We start from the raw sequence: 24193 nt of genomic DNA, 5'->3' as shown, positions 1-24193 counted from the left end.
ATTACCTGGAAAGCTGCAAAAGCTGCAGATCTCCAAGCAGATCATATCACATACCCAGCATCACAGTAGAAATTAAGGTGGTTAACTGAAAACCATGTCTTCTCAAATAAGAGAACCAAATGGTTAAGTGAGGTGACTGAGAAAAGTCAAATGCAATTTTCAAAACTGAGACATAAAAAGCAGCTCATTGAATGCAACCCTCTGCCCTTCAAGAGATTCCTGTGGAAAGGGGAACGTAAGATACATGCTGGACTTGCAAATTTAGGACTGAGTTGCTCTGTGATAAAACATATTCTGGGAGCGGAGATTGGTTCAGTTGGACAAATCATAAAAATCACAGAATATGCTGAGTTGGAAGGAATCCATCAGGATCGTTGAGTTCCAGCTCCTGGTGCAGGACACCCCAGGAATCACACCATGTGCCTGAGAGCATTGTTCAAACAATTGGTGAACTCTGTCAGGCTTAGTGCTGTGACCACTTCCCTGGGGAGCCTTTTGTAATGCTCAACCCCCCTCTGTGTGAAAAACCTTTTCCTGATACCCAACTCAGCTTTATGCTCTTTCCCCGGGTCCTGTCCCTGGTCACCACAGAGGAGAGATCAGTGCCTGCCCCTCCTCTTCCCCTCACAAGGAAGCTGCAGACTGCAATGAGGTCTCTCAGCCTCCTTTTCTCCAGGCTGGACAGACCAAGTGACCTCAGCTGCTTCTCATATGGCTTCCCCTCAAGGCCCTTTGCCATCCTGGTGGCTCTCCTTCAGCCTCTCCTCTTCAGACTGGTCTTGGGTAAAGTTGTATTTGTGAGACTCACTGTTAACTGTTAGGTAAGGTTCAGCAATTTTCTGTCTGAAAGTCTTCACTATCTTTCCTGTAAGTGCTCTGACCTTCAGGCTAGAGAGAAAGGTTTGGTTTTGTGAGGTTCTTAAGGAGCAAGGCACTCTACAGTTCTTTGATTTCTCTCTCTCACTACAAATATTCATGGCAGTTCTGGCATTTGTAATGTAGATACTTATTGACGGAATGAGAAAGAAATAACATTCACATTTTAGTAGTTAAGAACAAAATCCTGGTATTTTCTTCACTTATAATGGTTAAGATAATAAAAAATTAGGGTAAAAATATATCAAAGACCAGTTACATAGTACAAGCAGTTAGTTTACGCTCACTAATGTTCTTATGAAAATAGTTTTTTCAGAATATTTGGGGAATATATATATTGTAAAAACTAACAGTTTACTCAAAACCATTATTCTAAACTCAGAAATCTTGATAGAATTAAGTATACAGATATATTTTTATATAGTGTAGCATCTGCTGTGTATATACATGCCTACAAATAGATATCTACAACAACTGCCATAGAATATGTAATGGGCAGTTATGTTGAAGACCACTTTGAGGTGATATACAGCAACCATAAAGCAACAACACACAACAGTAACACCTGAGCAGCTTTCCTTGTTCACAGACACCTCAAGAAATCTGCTATGATTTCATGCAAAGTCCTGTTAATTACTCCAAGTCTGCACTTCAACTACTTCACTTCATGAAGCCTTGATCTCTACCTGGAGTTGTTGGAGAATGTAATTTATTTGTGTGCATTGTCTGTACAGGGCATGGGATTAGGCATCTGTACTTACTTGAGTGGGTGCTGCTAAGTGGTCATCACTCAGGATCTTAAGTCTCTTACCCATTGACCTAAATCCAGGTACTTAATTATTTCCCCCATCTTTAAAAGTTTTCCTGCTTGGGGATTGATATGAAATCTTGTCTGTTAGTATCCACAACATTGTAATTGTTGCTTCATTAGCTAAAATAAGTTTAGACTTTGATTTATATTCAACATTTTTAGCTGCATCTCAGTGTCACATTTATATTTCTTGGTTTAGCCACTTATGGGCTAAAGCGTTTAAGGATTTGTCTGTAATAGTTCCCAAATCTCTATTTAGGTTGATACCCTGATGCTCATTTTCCATTTAGCATCTCTACACGTTTACTTTTTTTGCGATCCAAACTCATTAGTCTGTATTCATCTGCATTTGTCATCCATGAGCCAGGTGCATTTATTTTTTACATCATTATGTATTGCACTGCTTTTCTTCATTTGTGGTTCTTTCTAAGCACAGCTGATAGAGTATTAGGAACTAATCCCAAACTCACCAAATTGATTTGAAGAAAAGAAACACAGAGGTTGGTTCCATACAATTTATACAGTTGCCTACAACAACTTGGACAGGTATTGGTAAATCACAAATCTTCATTAATTACTCTACATTCATGAATTATCAGCCATAAATCATTGTTCACATTTTCCTCTCTGATATTTACTGTTCTTTATTTTTTTTTAATTTCTAAAATGATTGTCATCCCACGGCAAAGAAGAAATTGGCATGATGTTTTGAGGCAAGTAAGCATACACCTCAAATATAAATAATCCTATTTCACATACCTTCAGTGCACTTGCTTATCTGAGGGTGAATGGTTTTCTTTCATTAGCACAGCTGAATATACTGTGCTTCTCAGATGCAAAAATGTGTGAATACTCTATGAATGACTACACAAATGGACATTGATTTCTTGCCTGCTAATGCATAACCTTATCATTATTTTTAAAAATTTAGTTTCAAACTATATAATTCAGTTGAATCATATTTTACTACTTGGCAAGGTATGGAACTCTGATTATAAATCAGATACCCCCTTCAGATATCTGCTGGAAGCACAATCTGCTCTATGTAAAACACTACTTGTGTAGGTTTCTATTTCATGTTTATCACTACATTCTACTCAATCTGATCAAAACACTGATGATCTTAAATGGGCTTTCCTACAGTATTATACTCTTTAAACTCTGTTGGTTTTTTTGTTGATTTATTCATTTAATCTTTCTCCTTTTCTCACAAGGAGGAAGGTCCTGACTTCTGTTGCCAGGACCTGGACCTTAGTTGACTTTATGCCCAACTCTATCATTTTGAGAAAACATAAAATTTAAAGTGGTCCTTTGCATTCTGTATTTAGGACATTCTTAGTGAAGCTGGCCTCTAAGATTTATTCAGCAATATCTAGAAATTTGCAGACAGGCAGAGTAACTGGAAACAGAGAAATGTATTTCTCATTAGAGAAATATGGACAGATACACCAAACAGTAAAAAGAGTGTGTGAAATTTATCTATTTACATACTTAAAAATGTTCTCCAAAGCAGTTTTAAAAAATCTGCTCACACATTTAGTGCATGAGAAGCTATTAAGGAAAATACAACTAACTTAAATTAAATGTAAATGTAAATGCATGAATGGGGGAGAGGAAGACTGCTGTTCTGAGCCATGTCAGGGTTACTTTTTCCTCTTGAATGAGAAATAGTGTAAGCACAGTAGTTCCAAAACTCCTGTAAAGCAATAGAAAGACTTTTGGCAGATAGATCAGGTTTGCATAGACTGAAGATCCAAGACTAAACAAAACATGCTTATTACCACAGAATGGTAACTACCCAAGTAAAACCAGTTCTTAGTAAGCTGTTCTGCCCCTGGTCATTAATTAGCCTTGTGTAAGCCCTGCATTACAAGGTGAATGCTAGGTTCTCTTTCTCTACTCATAGATTGAAAAATATTGATGTTTATAAAAAAAAATCCTCCATCAGCCTTGAATATTATGAACTCTTTCTGTTCTTTTGTTCACATCAAATTCCCTCTGATTTTGTAGTACATATTTTTACTTACATACTGCAATTGCATAAATAATTTCTCAGGGAAAAAGCTAGCGTATAATTTTCAGAGCTTATTTAAGCAGGTATTTTAATATTTATAATACATTTAAACTAGAAGGCAGTTACATCCAAATAGCCTGATAAACTGATATTGATTTGTTTAACTGCCCTAAACAAAATGGATAGTATAATTTCTCTTCATGATTAATAAATGCTCTGTTTTTTCCATCTTTTTTTTAATGGTTGGCAGAATGTTTGGGGAAAACTGAAGTATCTTTTGAAAACTGCAACATTAATTTTTTAAAAATTTATTTTTATGTTATATTTAGAACTATGATCATTGCAAAGATTTATACTCTCACAAAACATAATTATGAGATTTCAAAAAAATAGATTTAATAGTTCCCTTTAGAGAATATGAAAATTATTTTAGGAAGAAGTAACTGTGAATTATACACAGTGACATCTATAATATTCATGTGAAAAGCGTACAAGCAAATGTGAAATTTATGAAAACTCCCAGTCATTCATTGCTCCTCAAAACTGAATGAAATAATAAAATTTCTGCTGGAACATTCTCAGCAGGCTTTTCAATTATATAAGAGTCATTCACCATCTGTCAACCCCCATATCTGGTTATTTATCTATATGATGACTCACTGCAGGATGCTGTAAGTATCACCATTATTTAATCAATACTCTGTCTATTTGCACCCCTCTTGACAGCTTGTGTCCATATCATTCATTCATTGCCAGCCTACCATCAACATGCCAAGAAAGGCATCTCTGGCTGCTGTCTCAGGGCAGCTGCTGCCTTTGGACACATCTGTCCTGCATCCACCCCATCACCACTGAGTCCATTCCCATTGCAGCACCAGTAACCACAAAGCTACTCCAGCCCATGCCTCTCCTAAAGGAAGAATGGAATCTTGCCCGGGAAAGTTGACATCTCGAGAAAAAATAATCATCTAAAGAAAGAGTGAAAAGGAGACAGAGCCTCTCCATGGAAAACATCAACAGGGTCTGGTGCAAGGAAAATTGCATAGATGTTCCTTATTCCATGTAGTTCGAATTCTTCCTTGTGGGAGAGAATTCCTCTTATCAGTCCTCTCATACAGGAGATCATGGAACCAGATACAGTCTGTGGAGTGGAAATACCTGAGATTATTAATTAAAAGGTGACTGCAATGCTGAAATTTGCTCAGTAGGAATGCTGAGTAATTTACTATTACCAACAATGGGAAGAGCTTGTAGAGATATTAAAAAAGAAAAACCTGTGAGACAATGTGCAAGAGTTGCAGATGCATTTTGCAAAGAAGCTTTTGCTACTATACCCACAAATTCAAATTTTATTAACTCATGCAATGAAAATCTCCGAACTAATCAGCAGATATTACTACAAAATCATTAGGCTGGCATCAAGTTTATGTTTCCTGGTAATCTGGTAGATTTCCCTAGGAAAGTTGAGAAAAGGTTCTCTTTTGAATTCTACTCTGTTTGTATGCTTTATGCAAGTAACCAGTCTAGATTAACTTAATCAAGGGCTCTTTATTCTATGTGATAGGAATCTGTTAAAGTTTCCATGTGGAATAATTAGTCAGTGGACAAGATGTCCTATCTACAATAGCCTCTCTTGGAGAATATACTAACAATTTAATTAACTTTCATCAGTGAGAGTGGAAAGGAAGGAAAGTAGTGAAATGTTTCTTTAAGCACAGTAAAGAAAGGAACACTCATTTGCAACAGACTTCCGTTTGGTTAGTTAAATTTTACAGTGGCGCAAAATATGGTTTCTAGATTTGTTATTAATTGACTATAGAGTTTTGAAATCTATCAGAAGTGAGGGTCAGTTATATAAATGTCAATTTCACTGGTAAAATGAAACAGAATTTCAAGTTTAATGAGAAATGCTTATCTGGAGTGGGAATAAGAGAAAAAAGTTATTACAACTTCTAATGGTATAGATGTACAGGTGTTAAGATTTAACCCTGCTCATGGGAGAGGTTGAAACAATTCTCATCAATAATGCAGAATAATAAGGATAATGGCATGAAAATCATATATCACCCTCTGTTTGCACCCAGAGTATCATAAATTATTACTTTCTGACATTAGGTTAATCGGTGTACATAGATCCCAGGAAAATATTTTCCAGGTCTTTTCCTCTTCTGGCTTGTTTCCTGCCTCCACGGAAGGAAGAGTCACCTTGAAATTTGAATGATCTTACTCTTTTCCCTCATCTCAACATAGAGCATCCACACAGAGCATCTTTCCGTCAGTGATGGAGCAACAAAACTCCTTTCTTAGCTATTTTAAGTAAAATAATCAGATGTATAAGTGCCTAAAATATAGGAAGTGATTATTATTATAAGAGGTGACATCATGAACACAATTCTGCACCTTATATAAATAAAGCAGGTAATAAATATAAATGAGGAGATAAAGCTACAGCTAAACTATGCAGAAGAGACGTAAGAGATTAATGTATGCTAATAAATTTCCCTTGAAGTAAGGAACCATAGCCAAGAAAGGAAAACTTGTCCTAATGATATTAGATAGAAAAAATATGGATAACAATTGCTGGCAAAGATTCTAAATGAGGAAATTCTCATCTGCTTTCAAGCAATTTTATCTCCAATATTTGACCAGCATTAGCACCTGACACACGTGAGTGGTCAAAACTAGAAACTGGTTCCCAACTTTGAATATGAATTACAATACAAGAGCACATTCACTTAGAAAACCCTCAGAGAAGACAAACCCTCAGAGAAAAAATCCTGACAATTTTCAACTTCCAGCCCAAGACTGATTATCAGAGATCTTCTCCCTACTGAAACAAAAGTAGCAATTAAAAGAGGAAAAACAAGTCCTCCTAGAAGGCCAGATGTAACCTAGGCAACTTGAGAAATATATGAGGAAACACAGAATACACATAATGTGCTTATGTGTTCTTGCAAATACATAAAAATAAAATACTTGTTTCCTTTAAATAAACAGAATAATAAATTCTGAAGCATGTAGCATGTTATTGTACAAAACTGGCAAGTAATGGAACATTTTTAATGCTCACATAAATTAAACAAATATGAATTCAATTGCCATGAATAGGTTGTGACTTCCTCAGAGTACTCTAAGGAGACACATTCCTTCTTCTAACTAAAATGTAAATGAAAATGGCCTCTTGCTCAATAATAAACAGATTAATTAATCAATCTGTTATTTCTTTGGTTTTTTGGGTTTTTTTTACATTTCTAGCAGAATATACAGAATCAAAGCCTACAGTATACTGAAATATTGTCTAATATTTAGTAGATTTTTCTTTTTGCTATTGTTTGGAGAAGCAATAATCTAAGAAAAAACAATTATATGCCTTTTTCCTGATTTTGAAAAATGGAACTCAACTCTTCAAAATGCTTCTAACTGTATGATATAATCACATCTATGAACTCAATATTATTTTTGTTGCGCAGAGAGCTGCAAACCAAATTACCCATTTTGCAGGCTTTTGCTTTGTAATCCACTAGCCTAGAGCATCGGAAAGACATTCTTTGAAATTGTGAATTCTAATAACCTTTGCATGAGTAATCTGTCCAGTCTCTGATACTTTAGTGTTCTGTTGATCTAGACAAGACCGGCATGTCCAGTTAAAGAAAATGAAATGCAGTTAAAATAAAATTCTACTCATTTAAATTGGATACTCCCATAGAATTGCTCATACTGGCACTCAGTTTTTCTGGGACCTCCTGCTGCATTTTTGTTCAAAGAATAAGATTATTAATTCAAAAAATGTAATTTTTTAGGTTCTATACTTCAACATGATCAATGTTTTGTGTGTAAATTTGATTTAGATTCAAATCACAATTTATTGAGAAGCTAGCTCTAAAATTTTGTGAGAACTCCATTTTAGGATAGTTTCTTTAAGCAGATGGCTGAGTTGGTTAAGAAATCAGGCTTTGTCAGTCAGTAGACCATTTTTCAGTAAGGATATAATCCATTGCTTAGTACCAGAGTGGTCTAGACATGTAATTCCTTTCTGAAGTTTGATAAATTAGGAGAATGATTGTCAAAAATAGACAATGTGTTGTCTAGACTAGAGTAGACTAAAAAGAGTAGGGGTTATGTGTTAAAGAGCCAGTGCAAAGTTACCCCTCAGCACACTTGACACCTGGTGAGATTTCTTGATATTTATTAAATACCAAATGGTGACATTTAGGAAGGCAAAAACACATAACCTGCTACTAATAAGCTGTCAAGATGCTATTGCCTATATGAGCGTAACTAAAATAGCAACAGATATGTTTATGTATACAAATGCATAAACATATATACACCAGAAGCTACAAAATCACTAAGCCATATGCTGGTCTGTGTATTATTTAGCATTTTATTGTTCACTTATCATATTCTGTCTTCAAAAGTTACAAGGTGTACAACTGCTCATCCCCTTTGTCCATTCACACCACTTGGCTCTGGGATATCTGCTGATACTAATGGGCATACTGGACTTTGATTTTGTGTGTGTTTAGTCACACACCCTTGCTCATGGCCAACCTACTGAAAAATTCTGAAATACTTCAGAATCTGAAACCACTCTTTTGTTTATTTGTTTGTTTGTTTTTGTGGTTTTTTGTTTGTTTTTTTTTTCTGGTGTTTTTGGTCATTTTATACCCACACTTGCTTTTTCAGGGTTTATGTTGTCAGCCCCTACTAAAACTCATTTATTGGTCTTGTTGCTCTGTAGATGTGTGACATCCACATAAGAACATCAGCAATAGGCATGCAAAATTTTGACTCTGTGTATTGATTACTAAGGCACTAACTGAGGGGAGATTTGGAGTAAGTGTTTTTTTCTGACCATCAAGGCAGAAAGGATTTGTAACAATGGACCTTATGCAAAACTAATTTGCTTAAGGTTTCTTTTTCTATTAATTTTCAGTTTAATAAAATTTGGATTAAAGTTGTTTCAAGCCTGAGAGTGTTACATATTGACCAGAAGGTGTTTTTATACAAGAACTAGTTCATTGCTAATAAAGTGGATGTATAACATAGTATGATATACATAGCATGTATAACATAGTACATTGCTAATAAAATGGATGACAGATGATGTGTTTCAGATATATAATGCATTATTCTTGGACTATTTTTGAACTGTTTTGGAATATTTCTTTGTAAATTCTGATGATCTAAATGCTTTACTGATATGTATCTACTGCTTGGAATTATTAAGCAGATGCAGTACAAGACTAAATGAATGGGGGAAAAGATATGTAAAATCAGAATGGGCAGAATGGAAAGTTTTTTGATTGTTATTCTAGGATGAAGCAAGTTGTCTTGGGAACATTATCAGGACAAGATGTGCCAATACCAGCTTTTGTAAACCTGGGGAGTTTTTGCATATATATCAGAAAAATATACAAAAAAAAATAGGCTTGCCTTCTTTGTAGTTTTATTTTTTTTCAATAGCCTACAAATAAACAAAAAAGAGCAGGGATTTTTACTATAAAGGGGATTTTTTTTAAACTAAAAATGGTAAAAAATTTTCAAAAAGGGTTTTTTACTAAAAAAGATATAAGGTAAAAAATTGTCTTTTTCAGGCTTGAAAAAAACATTTCTTAGTTTTTGTATTTGTCAAATTATTAGTAGGAGATGGTAAACAAATAGATCATGACTGATAAGATATTAATGGCTTTTTGTAGTCCATAAAAATAATCAAAATGTAAAGAGATAAGAAGGCTTTCAGGAAATTCTGGGACAGCTTCTTAAGTGTCAGTGACACCTTTGAATATGGATGCATAGATTATGTATGCACATACTGGAGAAAAGATCCAGCAGAGTCAAAAACCTGTAAGAAAAATGCACAATTCTGTGTACAAGGTGCGCATTAAAAGATTTGTGTCCAGGTCTTTAGGCTGGTAACTCTGCCATTATAGCATTTAATAAGCTGCAGACTAATATTACCAAAGGAAGAGACATAACTCCATGAATGGAGACCCTGGAAGAGACTAGAAGCATACTCAGAAGCAGTACCATGACCAGTATGATTATCTCCCCCTGAATTAATGGCTAGAACTACTTGGATGTCAGTGATTCCTAGAGATCAGTTGTAAATCAGTATCATGAAGTTTCAGAAGTCTCTGGTATGCTTAAAAGTAGCTTTTGGGATGAATCATCAGGCAAAAGAAATCAAACATAGTGAATTCACACATTGCAAATTACATTAAAAGAAACATGTAATTACACAAGATTTTTAGCCGTGCTGTGACATTGCCTATTTGCTGCCATCACCCCAAATTTAAAAGTTGATCATCAAAACCATGTGAGATAGAACAGACATAAAATGAAGCCACAAGAATAATTTCGTTAAATCTTAATTGCAATGATTTAGCATTGTCCAGTGGGCATTGCAAAAAATTAACAAATCTTGCAGAAAGATTAATTGGTACCCAGTAATAAACCCAGTCTCCACATGATACATAAAATTAAACATGAAGTTTCCTCATGAGATTTGGATTGTAATTTAAATACTTGAATAATTATCACTGTTCCTATTCTGGAGAATTTCCATTTTTGCTTTAGTTTTAAATGAAATCCCATTTGTGCAGAATTGTCTTGACAGCCTCAAGAGCCATGAAACACGCAGTGCTCAGTGGTGCTTTGTGATGAGCTCGGCCTGCAGCATTCTCATACCTTGCTTCTCTCACCAGGTGAACCCAGGAACCTGATGAGGTCCCATATGGATCTGTCTGCCTCATTCCACCCAGCTCTTTCCTGAGGGGTTCAGAGTGCCACTGCTGCTGAGAGCATTCCTGTTGTGACAAGCAACCACTAAGTGCTCCTGGAGTGATGTGAGCCAGCTGGAGCCGAGAGTGACAGCGCTGTGATGGGAAACGCTGTTGGGACACATTCAGGGTGGCAGCTGCAGTGGGTGCTGCAGGTTCAGCTCGGGATGGTGGCAGCTGAGGCGCTGACACTTTGCAGGGCCCAGCCAGGTGACCGGACTCAGGGATACAGCAGGAGCAAAGGAGCCAGACTTTTGCCCCCTTTGAATGAAGTTATAAAATCACAGGTTTTTCTTGTGTTCCTGCCTCAGAGGCACCAACTCAAGCTGTTGCTCAATTATTGCACTGAGATTAAAGGATAAAGACATTTGAGACTCTGCTATGGGAAATCTAGGATTGAGCTAGCAAGGAAACCTGGTCTGACTGTGTGTCAGGTGCATGAGTGTGGCTGCCAGGGTGTCTCCTGGATGGTTGAACAGGGAAGTTCCCCTAAGAGCACTCAGGGCTCTGTCTTCAAGAGGTCAGTGCAGAAACCAGTTGAGTGTCTCATGGTGGAAAGCATCTCATGATGAACTTGAACTCCGGGGACATGAAGAGAAACAGCCAGTATGACAATTCAATTACTTATATCTTACCCAAAACTTTGAGAATAAACAAGCAACTCATAACTTTGAGTGAGGATTTGTGTTTAGCATCTATAGACCAGAAATATTTTTTGAAAACAAACCTTGAGTAATTATTTTCTTTCAAAATATATTCATAAACCTGCGTTTTTAAATGCTGGCCTTTGCTTGAAACCATTGTAGTAGGTCATAAATAACAAGTGGGTTAGTGCCTTCCTTGTTCAGAAGACTTAGTTATCTTCCAGGTTTGTGGCATAGCGTGCTAGTCACATACAGCAGGTCAATGCAGTATCTTGCCATCATGTTTTTATTGCTGGGGTGACAAGGAAACCTGTGAGAGAGATTTCCTGGAAAGGCTAGAGTTGAGAAAAGAGGAGGTTAACTTATGGACTTTAAGGAAAACATAAAACTGGGATCTCTTAATTTAGAGGGGCTTCTTTCTCAAATAGATAATGACATATCATGCCATCATAGGAGTAGCAGCTTCATAACTAGAGAATGTGGGGAAGTATTCCTCCTTCTCACAGACTGAACTGGCAAATAATGGATGTTTGTATGACATGATGAATTCAATGGCTATGTTTAATCCCTTTGGAAAACACAACTTCCGACAAGAAACATCCATTAACTGCTCTTCCTACCCTCAGGTAATTTCTTTCTGATGTCTTTAATTAGACTTTTAAAAATGGACGAGTCTTATTGTATGACATTTTCTGCAAAATTACTATGTGAATAGAATTTAATCAAATGTTTGAAGGTACTTCCTGTTTAAAGCTTAATCAATAAAACAAACAAGTAGATATATTAGGGGAATGCAAATAAAATTAGGCAAAATTGCATAAACAGTAATCAATATGTTTCTTACAAGAGGATCATAAGTTTAGGTATAAAAAAGGGTTTTGCAAAAGTTATCAGATGACCGTATGAGTAATTCATTTAAATATGTGGGCTGAGATGTGGCGGGTGACTAAGATGTTCCTTGTTTATGTGCTTAGGTACTTTATTTTTGGAATGTTCTCCTCAAGTGTTATCTATATTAGAAAAATTACTCAAAGTATCTTCTAGTAATGAAGTAGCTAAGAACTTGTATATAGACAAATATGGTAGAGTTGATGATGTCAGCATCCTGATTGTGTCATATTATTAATTCCCCCCTCTTTTTCTATGGATGTGAGTTTTTTGAAATGATGGGATATTTGGTTTGAGTTAAAAACAAAATAGTACATAAAACAATCAGAAAAAGTACAACAATAAGCAAGAAAATACTAAACTACAAAATGACATGATACAATAAAATGATGAACTGCAACGCTGGCTTTTCATTCAGTGTTTTATGGATGTACTGACACTTTATAGTGTCTCCTGCTGTTCATAGCTCTTGGGTTAATTAGCAGATGCTTAAAATCTCTAAAGATTTAGTCCAGAATTGCTAATTACCTCCTCTGTAGCCCAGACTGAAGAGAGCCTGTAAATACAAAGTATGTGCCATGCACCTTTCAGGCATGCACTCCTCACTCATAAGAAAAATCATGTGAGGTTTTCTGAAACTCCAGTTTTTGATTGCCTCAGGATGCATTTTTTTTTAAGAGGTTAAGATCTAGTCACATTTTCACTTCTGATCTCTCACATTTCAAGAGAAACCTGATAAACCTGATAGCAGTGGTACTAGCTTTTAAGTGAATCAAATCTTCAAAAGAAATGCTCGACAGTCATGGAGACAGCACCCATGCTATAAAGAGCAAAGCTGCCCATTGTGTTAAATGGTGTCCTTGTAATGTTTATGTGCTGTTTAACATTAACACATTTAAATCTTAGAAAAACTAACCAAGCAAAGCTCCTCATTTATAGTGGAAGCTTCAGAAAGTCACTTCCTTAGCTAGTAGGTTGATACTTTGTTTGGAGCTGACTGGGATTTTATAAGGCTCCATTTCTGCATTTAGAAAAATGCATCACAAAGCCTTGACAACTGACTCATCTTTGGGAAAAAAAAAAATTTCTCAACCACCTACATTTTAGGGATGTATCTACAAACAGGTACTTCTTTGTGAACATTTGTACAGTACAGGAGAAACACTGTCATGGTTTGAATTTCTGTGCCCAGTTTTATAATTTTTTTCACCTACTTTAACAGCTTTGTGTAATGAACAGAAACACCTACCTTCAGTAAAGCTAGTTTTTCTAATACTGTTATTAAATAATTATGGCTCATGTAAGGCTCTGATATAGTTTTTAATCTTCAGTGCTTTTTATAGAATAAGTTATTCTTGTTATCTCAGCTTAACATAACAACTGTCAAAATTGGGCCCATGTTGCTTAAAACTCCATTAGTCATGGTGACTAAAACACTTATATCTATTCTACACTATTTAACATCTCATGGCCTAAAATCTCCTAGGAGTACATAGTGGTTGTACATGCCAGAGGTAACTGGTTCAAAGGTCCCTTGAAGGAAAGGATCATATCAGTACAATTAGAAGCAAATTCTGGTGAAAGCATTTTGAAGATTTTCCTGAAAAGCTGTTGAACCTCTCACAGGATCACCTCTCCATTAGAGTTGCATGTAGTAGTAATACCCAAAAAATGGCTGTGACCTCTATTACCAACACAGAGCTAAAATCTCTTCTTGGCTGTGCTGCTTTCAGCTAGGATAAAGATACTTTTCTTCATAGGAGTTGGTATGAGTCAAATATTGAATATGTGCTTTAGAATATGTATTGTACACAGTATTGATAACACAGGGGTGTTACTGCTGAGCAGTGCAGAGTCAAGAACTTTTCTGCTTCTCACACTGTCCCACCAGCAGGGAGGCTTAGGGTGCTCAAGGAGGTGTGAGGGGACACAGCTGGGACAGCTGACCCCCACTGATCAAAGATATATTGCATAGAATATGATGCATTGGTCAGTCTATAAAACGGGGGGAAAAGGACAGGGGGATGTTTCCTGGAGATTGCTGAACACCTAGCTGCCATCAGTGAGACATGGTGAATGAATTCCTTATTCTGTTCTGCTTGTGAATGTAGTTTTTGCTTTACCTATCAATCTGTCCTTATCTCCATCCACAAATGTTCTTAATTTTACTTTTTCAGTTCTCTCCCCACCCCATTCACTCTCAGGGGTGAGTGAATGAATACTGGTGAGGGTGTAGTTTGCCACCTTGGTTTCTTACTATTTCACTGACCTAGCAGTTTAATTTTGTTTGGAAACTCTTAATGCGAATTTTAGGACTTCAAGTACTGTTTAAAATCAGAAATATTAGACTTTGCTGGTCATGTTCTAGGAAGCATGAGATTAAGTGGTGAGGAAATGCATTTTATTAATCAGTAACTGACTATTAAACTATCAGACTAAAGATATGAACTGCTAACACCTTTTTCACTTTAATAACTGTCTTTGTATTTTTAACATCTAATCATCCTAATGAATCTTGAAGGTGTTGCATAGAGATACCTCTATTTATTTCTTAGTAATTTTTATGCATGTCTTATCAGTAAGATTAAACCATTCCTGATTGAGTTAATTTGATGCACTTAAAAACATACTAGGAATAATAAGTAAGCAATATATAAAGTCACAAACCTTAACAAGAATTAGGTGGCATTCTCTAGTGTATTTTATGTCTGGTGTTATCAACTGTCTCAACTTTTCTACTGCACTTATCCTGATATAAAAGGACACTGCTCATAATTCATGACACTGCTGTCTTTATAGTTTCACTGTCACACTGAAATAAAATAAATTTTTCCTGAGATTCAGAGGCTATATTTTTTCCAGAGAAAGATGCATGCCATTCAAGTACACAGGAATGGGTCCAAAAACTACAGTAGCTAAAGGGAACTTTCACTTTTAGGACAAAATATGGGGTTTTGCCAGAAAAGAGGAATGAAATCTCTCATGGCTTTAGATGCCATATTTAATTCACAGTTGTGTGCTTATGTGAAAAAACCCAGCTTGACAAGAGAGAGAAAAGTTGAGAAACTGTATGTCCATTCATTAGTATCTTCCTTATTGACACTCTGCTATAGTGTCTGCATATATAAGCATTTTCTGAGAACTCCAAATTGAATATGTTCTATGCTGGTTCAATCATGGTTTCTATCAGAGTTGTAGTATTGAATAAGATCATAGGTTTTTTACAAGGAAAGTGCTAATTTAGATTCTAAGGGATGTTAAATCCCTTATCACTTAGAAAGAAAAAACAGTTTTTCTGTGACCAGAAAAGCTGTGACTTCCCTAATCACTACCTTGTTTGATGGATTTATTTCATATATGTACTTAGGTTGTGTTTAAATGTTCAATATTTAAAAAAATTAAAATTACTTTGACTTTGTGGAGTATATTTAGAAGACATTAAATGTCCATAAAGATGAAAACAACCATCAAAATAGGTGCTTGAAATGAACAGTATAAATTTACTATCAGCATTTAGGATTCTGCTTGCTTAGAATTTGCTTATATAGAAAATTTCAACATTAAGCAAGATAAATTATGTCAAAATAAATCTGTCATTCTCTGTCATGCTGTTTTCTTGTTTGAGTTGTTGTTGTACAGTGTCAGTCATCAGTGTGAAATATGTGAAAATTTATGGATCAAAAAATGTTCTATGAATTCTAGTTATTCAGCTAGCAGGCATATTTCTTTGTGTTTTGTAATTTAAATACAAAATTGTGTGTGACCCGTGTCACAATTCAGTGCATTGATCAATGCATAATGAAGACTACTGAAAATGTGGACCGAGCAACAAGCAGCAGCAGAGATTGAAACTGCAGCTAGTAAGTCAGAAAATATTTGAATGTTTCTTCCTAGCTAACAATGTTTTGAAGCAGAAATAAAATTTCTTTTCTATTTACATATATATAAACAAAGTCTCTGAGAAAGGACAGACTTGAAACAGACACAAATGTTAGAAATTAAGGCACTGCATTCCTGGAAACTCTTTGCATTAACAGTTTGGGTTTTTTTTCCTGTCCTTTGTCTACTCATGTTTTATTATTTAATGCATTTCTCATTACAACAAATAGATGGCATCAAAACTCACATCAGACTTTCTTCAGAAATGTATACAAAAATCTTTGGATGGATTTAAATTGGAAGGGAAGGGAGAGTAACTTGGAAAGTACTAAGGCCAATGTAAAAGCAATATATGAAAATACATTCATGAAAATGTAAAGAGAGTAAAGAGACACCATTATTTGTGACTATCTTAAGATTTGACTTCTCTTTTGAAAGATAAGCACTTCAAGGAGGGATCATTCTGTAATTTTGATCTAGCTAAACTGAAGTAATTAATTGCAACTGAGCCACAGAAAACCCTTTTTAAATTTTTTTTATTCGCTCTCTAGTCAAACTCCCACAGAGCTTCTCTTTTTTTTTTTTTTTTTTTTTTTTAATTAAAGGAAAAATGAATAAAAGCCTAACTTACTTATTTGTTTCTTTCTCTCCCTGCTAGAATAAGAATAGAAAATGAACAAACACCTGTTACAGCCATAAGAATTTGGCCTTACTAAGCCTAAAAGGTGCCCTAAAGGGATCTTTATGAAAGCAGGAGCTTATCAGGGTATCAATAACAGACCATAAAGGGTAGCAAAATCAGACAATGAAGGCAGGGTAATCAACATACCTATGAAGGATGTAGTAAGTCATGTCAACTTCCTACTACCATAGATGGCTAAAGATTTTTTAGCTTGTTATATATATTTCATATATTTGTAGCCTTGTAGATTTTTAATATATAGTTGTATGGTTTCTAGTACTTTTACTGCCCTTTCTCACAATAAGCTAACCCTTACTAACACAATTTTTAAATTCTGTTTAGTCTTATGCCTAAGAAAATAATTTTTGACAAGTAAATTTTGTTTTGCACCAGAACTTAAGAGACATAACAAGAAATGGGGCAAAGAAGACTGTGGACTAACTCTGAGGGACTGAACTAAGGGTGAGTTACTTGAATAACAGATCTGCTATTGGATGTACCTGCCAGATATATTAATTAACCTTATAAAACTTGCAGAAATCCTTTATCTTGTGTACATATACCCATATTTGTGGACCTGAAAATTTTTATTAAAGAGTTGCTTTTTATGTTATCTTAATACCATTTAGAATTTTTAGTGGGTTTTTTTTGAAAAGTTTTTATGTTTTCTTATCCTTTGTCCTGCAGAAATGATACTCCAGTGAGTGTCAATTCATGGGTAGCTTTATAAGGGAGGATAAGTCCATTTGCAAGACAGACATTACCTTGGATTCTACCCCGAAGATAAAGTTTTAAAATGTTTTTTCGAAGTACTTGAAATGTTTTGACAACTTGCAATGCATTTTTAAAAATTTTTAACATATTCATGTTAGAAATTTTTTAAAAATGCTATTATTTACTTTTTGGGTTTTTTTCTGAAAAGTTAATGCCAATTATACTGATTTTGTCAACTTGAAATATCTAAACAATGAGTGAAAAAAATTCTTTTGTCAGTGTAAAGCACAGTGCTTTACAGTCAGTACTGTTGTGCTGTTTGGTGGCTATTTTTTTCAGCTTGCATAGAGCAAAGCAAGAACAGGTTCTAAATGTAGAAATTTCAGTTTTGTCTACTAACTAACTGTTTTTTAAATGCATTTTTTCCTCTGGCAAATACCCTACCTAGAGACATTATAGTATAGAGGAATGAAAACCTTTAAATAATTCATAGTTTAAATATGAACAGATTGGTAATACATGAAACAAAAATAGATTCATTTACTCTGGGAAGCTCATGGAAAAATGGACAGACAAAAGTGCCTTGAAAGATGTAGGAAATGTCTGTGACTTTCTGTGTGAATGGACTAAAATCAGTAGCAATTCAATGAGAAAATGTATTATTTTCTAGGAGAGTAGCTATTTGGAGAAATATTTTTTCAAGAAAGATCTCTAGGAGTTGTTCAATGGGGAGCAGGAGCTTCTGCTGCCCAAAGAACTGGCGAGAGACACAGAACAAAGGCATGATATGAGGCATGATAGCTCTTTATTTGGAGGCTGAGGTGGAAATTTAAATGTGATTTGTTATATGCTGATTGAATGCTATTTTCTTTTTCCCTCACACTATTTGTTTTTTGATTTTTTTTTTCTTCTAGGAACCACAGAGTTCAAAGCACTTTTAGGCAACATGCATTTAGTGGCAAGAAGTTTAAGGAGATATGTTGGGCAATGGCAGAAGACCAGAAAAAGAGACTGAGTAGAACTTTTCCTCCCATACATAACTGGAAACATTCCAGTCAGTGTCAGACCATATGCAGACTTCATTCTTTTTGTGCAGTTACCACATGAGGAAAACAAGTTTGGTCAAAACTGTCTTTTGGACTCATCACTGGTACTTTACAGTTGTACACACAATTTCTTAGATTGTCACCTTGTATGTGCTTTACTACATGGGGTCTTTTCAGTCTTCAAATGAGATCCTGGCCTGTGTCAGGAATAGTGTGGCCAGCAGGACCAGGGCAGGGATTCTTCCCCGATACTCAACACTGGTGAGGCCACACCCTGAGTTCCGTGTCCAGTTCTGGGCTCCTCAATTCAGGAAGGACATTGAGGTGCTGAAGCGTTTCCAGAGAAGGGTGATGGGGCTGGTGAAGGGTCTGGAGCACAAGTCCTATAAGGAGCAGTTGAGGGAGCTGGGGTTGTTCAGCTCAGAGAAGAGGAGGCTCAGGGGAGACCTGGTCACTCTACAACTTCTTCGCTTCTCCCAGACAACCAATGACAGGATGAGAGGACACAGTCTTAACCTGTGCCAGATGAGGTTTAATTTGGACATTAGGAAGAAGTTCTTCACAGAAAATGTGATTAGATATTGGAATGCACTACCAGGGAGGTAGTGGAATCCAGGAGGTGTTTAAAGAATGACAGGATGTGGCACTCAGTGTCATGCCCTAATTGACATGGTGTTGTTTGGTCGTAGTTTGGACTTCATGATCTCAGAGGCTTTTTCCAACCTCATTGATTCAGTGATTTTGTGATAAAAGAGTTTCTTAATGTCTTCTTGTCTGGAACAAAATTTAATAAATCCCTTAAAATCTGGAACCCGAGGTCTGGAAAACAGGATGATTATTAATATCTTCAAACTTGTAGCTGTGACAATAAGGGACATTTCCTAGTAGACACATTCTAAATCCTTAGGTAACGATGAATAATTTACTGCTATACAAAATGTACTATTACATTTCCTGTGATATGTCTTTTCTATCATTTTACTTTGTGTCTTAATGAAAATTGAACTTGGATTGCTTCCATCCAAATCTGGATCATTATTTCTGTTTGTGTGATGGTTTATGCGCCAGCTCATCTTTCTTTTTTCCTTTTTTTTTTTCTTTTTGTCTAGTGTTGTTTCTTCTGGCAGTAAAACATGGATTTGGGTGGACCATGTCTTGTATTTGAAATCTGTCCCAAATCTGTATTACAGTTGTGTATGAAGGCTCTTCCATATTTCCCCCTGCACAGCTTATGCCTTACTTTACTCTTTCTGACATATTCAGATACCAGTTTAGCATTTTTTGCTCTTTGTTTTCTTTCCTTAGCCTCAAAAATATAAGAAAAAAACCCAAACCAAACAAAAAATAAACTAAAAAAAAAAAAAAAGAAAAGGAAAAAAAAGAAAAAGAAAAATAACTGTAAGATAGTTATAATCCACTGCAGGATGGATAACTTCATTTTTAAAAAGACGGTAAAGGAGGAATACCAAAAAGTCTTCAGGGATCTTGTCTGTGCAGACCAGTTTAAAATACTGAGATTATGTTTAAAACAAAATTAAAACTGAACTACTTTGAGGCAAAGTAAATCCAGTTCTATAGTGCAGTGCCCTACATTTCCTTATACTCAAAGAGTTTTATGATGTTCTATAATGATAAAGATGTTAAGAACAATAGAGAGAATATTTATTATAAAATCCCAACATAATTTACTAGCAACATGAATTTGGCTCCATCCCTGAGGCATCTGGGCTGTCCCTGCTGGGGAAGCACAGGGCTGGGCTGCAATCTCTGGCCTCTCCCACAGCCCTGGCTGTGCTCACTCTTTGCCAGATGCAGCCATGGACGGGGCAGAAGAGCAGGACCCCACCTGTGGCTTCTGCAGGGCACTGGAGGTACCTACAGCCATGCCCACCTGGGCTGGGCCTACAGTAAAAACAGACGAACCCTGGATGAGGGAAAAAATGATGATGTCTGGCTCCAGATCAGAAGGCTGAAGAATAGCTTTGTTAAAATTATACTATATTACATTAATACTATTTAAAGAGATACTATACTATTCTACATACTTACTTACCTAACTAACAATCTCGTGACTCTCTGGTGAGAGTCTGAGACACAGCTGGATCCGATTGGTCATTGAACCCAAACAACCTTCAGAAGAATCCAATCAAGCAATCACTTCAGATAAACAATCTCCATACCACATTCCACATGGGGAAAACAAAGGAGCAGAGATAAAGATTGTTCTCTCTTCTCTCTGTGCTTCTCCTGAGAGACAGAATTATGTCTCTCTGTCCAGAAAATGGACAGAATGAATGTCATACTGGGCCTGCAGAGGAGCAGGAAGAAGGTGGAACCAGAGACCATCTGGGCTTAACAGGGAGCTTTGGGTGTGCCTAAGAGCAAATGAAGCAGCAGTCCAGTGGCCAAGACTTGGATGTGCGACTGTGCCAGTGCCTGGAGCGCTGTCTGGCAGCACCAGGCTCCCGGGTGTGGTTGTGGTCCCCACAACTGAGGAATCACAGCCCCTGCCTCAGACCCAGTCAGAAACCCAACCAAGTGAGACCAGAGGGAGGGCACCCTTTCAGTCTCTCTTGGGCATGGCTGCCAAACAGCCCCTGCTTCTTCTTCCTCCGCCTCTGCCTGGGGTGTGCTGATGGCAGCGCCAGCCAGGCTGTGCTCTGTGCTCCCAAAGCCTGTTGAGAGTGGGCATGAAAAGTGCTGCGTGCACAGCAGAGAATTTGCTGTGTTTCTTCTTTCATACTGATATCCAGGAAAAGGTGAAAAATTCTATTTTTATAGGCTAATAGTTTCATTCATGTACCTAAGCTGTAGTGATTTGCAAAATGTTTTATGAGCATCTCAATGCTTAACAAACCTATCAAGATTTCGTCATTGCTAGATATTTATATACAGTGCTTTAGTTTATTTATTTAATCCTTTCAGCAAGACTGATGTTTTTTTAGCATATTTTAGCTAAAAATAGTAGCCACGATATTTTTCTATCACTGTCCAAGGCCGTGATAGTTTGGTGACGTACAGAAGGTATTTTGCTACTGGTAAATATAAGAGGTTTTAAATTTAGCATTGCTTTCCATCAGATGTCATTGGAATGCTGTATACATTCTCCATCCTCTCCCCCCACATTGGTTCACAGGACAAAGGTTCAGCTGATTCAAAAAAATAACAGTATGTTTTATTTTTAGCTCCTGCCATAGGTCTTCCATATTAAGATGTCAGTGAACTGAAAGGACAGAGGTAAAAGCTCTATGAAAAGGGTGAAATAATATTTTTCTCAGGGGGAAACCAGCAATACAACCCTGCCTCACAATGCTTAGTGGATGGTTTATTTTATCTTTCAGTTTAACTCTATTTTCCTTGTTAATAATTTGGAGACAGCACACCCAAAGCTATTAATTTTCAGCAGTGTTTCTAATGGAAAAATGATCATCAAAAACAGAAAAGGGATAGTGAAATGTGCTTCATTTTCAGCATACACAAACATTTTTGAGTTTTGATCCAACATTTTTAGCTAAAAGAGGACAGGAAGGCCTCCTAGATCAAAGGGTATCTGTTAACACTCTGACAATTAGTCTAAAAAATAATACAAAAGTTTTGGGTTTGTTTAATTGGGTTCTTAAGTTGATATTACATTGAATTTAAAATCCAACAAAAAACTTTGTGTCTTGTATTAGACTGAAAAGGTCTTTGTACATAGTGTACAGGACAGCATCATTTAAACTGCTTCCACATTTAGAGGGAGATGAAAAGCAGATTATGTGGATATATCTTTCCTTCTTTTTTTCTGCAATGTTTGTGTACCTTGTACAAGACTATTATGATTTAGGAGTTGGATTTCCTTCTTGGGGGATTTCATCCCTTCACAGTGGTGGTCTCAGTCTCCCACAGTAATTTGGTGGTTAGCACATTTGCCTAGAATACAAGTGAGACAAATTTGAAACCTCCTTTTTTCATAAATGGATCAAGATCCACATCCTAGGTCTTTTGGGAGAGCACCCAGAACATCTGCTCCCATACAGTGTTGCAGCACTGGCCTGGAAGGGCAATGCAGAACCCCAGTTCTTGCAAGAGACAATGAAGTTTTCATTAACTCTGTTGATGAGTTACATGGTAACACATACTAAGCTGCTAGTAAAACATCCTTCATTATTAGTGTCTGATGTACAAAGGCCCATAATCAAGTTGATCTTCACTGAGGAGGTGAAGGGTTGGGCATAGATGGGCAGTTGGCTTTTTTCATTACAAAACTATATTCAATTATGATTTTTCAATTTTCTTTTAAAGATACTTCATTGTTTTCCCCTAAGAAATTGTATCCATTTACATTAAGAGAGCATTACAATGTTGGGAAAATTTCTCAGGTATCATGACCTTAATCTCTCTCAAATACTATAATCCTCAAGTCCCTGCTCTTTTATCTGGACAAGTATTGTATATCCTGATAGCTTACTTTCAGTTCTTATTATCAAGCAGCATTTCTTTTCAGCTTCTATCTACTTTCACTTTCCATTAGAGCTCTGAGATTCATTCTCACTTCTCTATCTCCTACAGCTTGTCCTCAGGCCACCTCATCTGCTCCCATTCACAGATGGTATCACTAAATACCACCCCTGAACTGACACCTTCTAGATCTTCACATTGCACTTCACCTTTCACTGTCAGGCTGCTTTCTGTCACTTTCTGTGCTGCTGCCAACTCAAATTCTGACTGGCTAACTCATGTTTATGCTCCAAAGCCCTGCACATCTCCAGTGAAAGGGGATTTGAGTGGCAGATTACCTTTCCTCCATCCCTTTTGATGATAAATATATAGCCAGTGCTGCAAGAGCAATGACAGCCTTTTCTTTCCTACGGAAGAACCTGCAAAATACATAGTCAAGGTTCAGTAGTGCTACACAGGAAGTTTCAAGTTGAACAGTCATGATGGAAAGACCTGTTGTCTGTGAAGAGCACTGCTGATTTCACGATCTCTTAGTGGCAATCCAAATGCTCTGCTATTGAGGAAATTATTTCATCCAGGCACAGCTTTTTTGAGACCATTGATGTTTCTAGACAGCTCAAAATTTATTTCTTGGTCGTTATATTCAGTTAGTCCTTGCAAGAGAATGATAGCAGGGCCTGCCATTATCACCAGGTAGATAATGTCAGTTCTAATATCAAAGGCTAAACAATATTACAAGCAGCAGTGAGGAAGATTGCTGTGTGCTGCATTTTTATTACAGATACTGTATCATTGTAATGTATACATGAGGGCTCCCCGTGCCCTTCAATTGATCAAATTATGACATACGGAACTGTTGAAATAATTATGAGTTGAGAATACAAGTATAAAGATCCTCCAGAATTGACTATATTTCTCTAATGCATAATTAAAATGTTCATGTCAGCAAATAACATTGATTGCAATTGATAGCATGTTATGATCCTGTTCTATTGAACAGGCAGAGATACTAGCAAAAAATGTTTAGTTTTTTAATAGAAAGGGACTGGAAATATATTTAGTCTTCTCACTTTGTCTCCTTACATATAATTTGACTTTGTATGTGTATTCTTGAAGGGTAAGTATTGATACCCAGGACACTTTTTTAGAATGTATAAATAAAACAATTCTTTAAAACTTCTTTGGTTTTCTAAATGTAATTGGTCAATAGAAAAGTGAATCAGTTCACTGTATCTTGCATGGTGAATAATGTTCCTTGTAATAATGCTTACACTTGGAAAATCACCAGCCATCCTTGGCTACATAATAAATCATAACAGTTTTTTTTTTTTTTGCTGTAGCCTTAGAAGGTATAATGGTTAGGACACAATTTTGCTTTATTCAAAACAGCCTAGTATGAGACTGACTTCATTAAAGC

The 24193-nt window shown here is 36.2% G+C and overlaps 2 long non-coding RNA genes across 2 annotated transcripts in view; both read left to right on the top strand.

Annotated features, from left to right (window-relative positions):
- Nucleotides 1-10540, top strand: part of LOC110467584 (uncharacterized) — a 44233-nt gene extending 33693 nt beyond the window's left edge. Inside the window, exon 3 of the long non-coding RNA XR_004148275.2 lies at nucleotides 10409-10540. This is a non-coding gene — a long non-coding RNA (uncharacterized LOC110467584). The remainder of the gene's footprint in view (nucleotides 1-10408) is intronic.
- Nucleotides 10541-10689: 149 nt separating this feature from the next.
- Nucleotides 10690-18218, top strand: LOC144246127 (uncharacterized). Its single transcript, XR_013339811.1, has 3 exons — nucleotides 10690-11753; nucleotides 16970-17038; nucleotides 18205-18218. It is a non-coding gene; the product is annotated as an uncharacterized LOC144246127 (long non-coding RNA).
- The last annotated feature ends 5975 nt before the right edge of the window (nucleotides 18219-24193 follow it).

This window comes from Lonchura striata, chromosome 4, assembly GCF_046129695.1.
Source record: "Lonchura striata isolate bLonStr1 chromosome 4, bLonStr1.mat, whole genome shotgun sequence".
Taxonomy (NCBI): Eukaryota; Metazoa; Chordata; class Aves; order Passeriformes; family Estrildidae; genus Lonchura; species Lonchura striata.
Note: the sequence above shows the minus strand (reverse complement) of the source record. Positions and strands in the feature narration are given on the sequence as shown.